We start from the raw sequence: 908 nt of genomic DNA on the forward strand, positions 1-908 counted from the left end.
GGGTGGAGACCAGGGATTCATACCCCACCCCCCTACACACACCATACAAATAAAGAATTATCTAACCCCAAACAGCACTGAGATTGAGAAGCCCAGGTTTGGGCCCGGGCTACGCACAATCACGCCTTGGTCAGTGATGATGGGGACATGCGGGGGGTGGGGGTGGTCCACAATCATGTGACTGTTGAGAGCTCCCCTCAGCTGGGGGCCATCACCTCCACCACGCCAAGCTGCTCAAATCGTTCTCCGTGTTCAAGGTCTATCTCAAAGATCCCTGTGTTAGGAAGCTGTTCCTGAGAATTCTCACGCAGCCCGTACCGGTCCTGTCTCTGGGGCCCCAGGGTGCCCATGGAACTCGTCCCAGGTTGTCTTGTACGAGCTTTGCATGGATTGCCTGGCCTCCCCAGCCATTTCTAATTCCTTGAGCTTCTGAGTCAGCTACAATGGGGTCTAAATGATCCACGCCCTGGAGTGGGAAACTCACGGGACCTCATTTTCTCGTCCCGAAAGGATGGCTAACACTTCTAGCACATCTCCTACGTGCCAGACATGGTTTTCCGTGCATCCTCTGTATTGACTCATTTAATGCACATAACAACCCCATGAGTATTCATGAATGAAGACTGTGGAGCACAGGTGTTGAGTAACTAACTTGCCCAAGGTTACTAGGCCAGGAAGTGGCCGTGCCAAGAGTTAGATGATGTGGCCTGAACTCATGTGCTCTGTTTCCAGAATGATTAAAAGAAAAAAAATCCCTCTCTAATATTGAGTAAATTCTGACTCATAGCAACCCCACAGGACAAAGCAGATTTGGGGGACTGTAAATGTTTATGAGAGTAGAAAGCCTCATATTTCTCCTGTGGAGCTGCTGGTGGTTTTGAACTGCAGACATTTGGGCTGACAGTTCA

This window comes from Echinops telfairi, unplaced genomic scaffold (genome assembly GCF_000313985.2).
Source record: "Echinops telfairi isolate 266 unplaced genomic scaffold, ASM31398v2 ScPeMD7_1;HRSCAF=3_0, whole genome shotgun sequence".
Classification (NCBI taxonomy): Eukaryota; Metazoa; Chordata; class Mammalia; order Afrosoricida; family Tenrecidae; genus Echinops; species Echinops telfairi.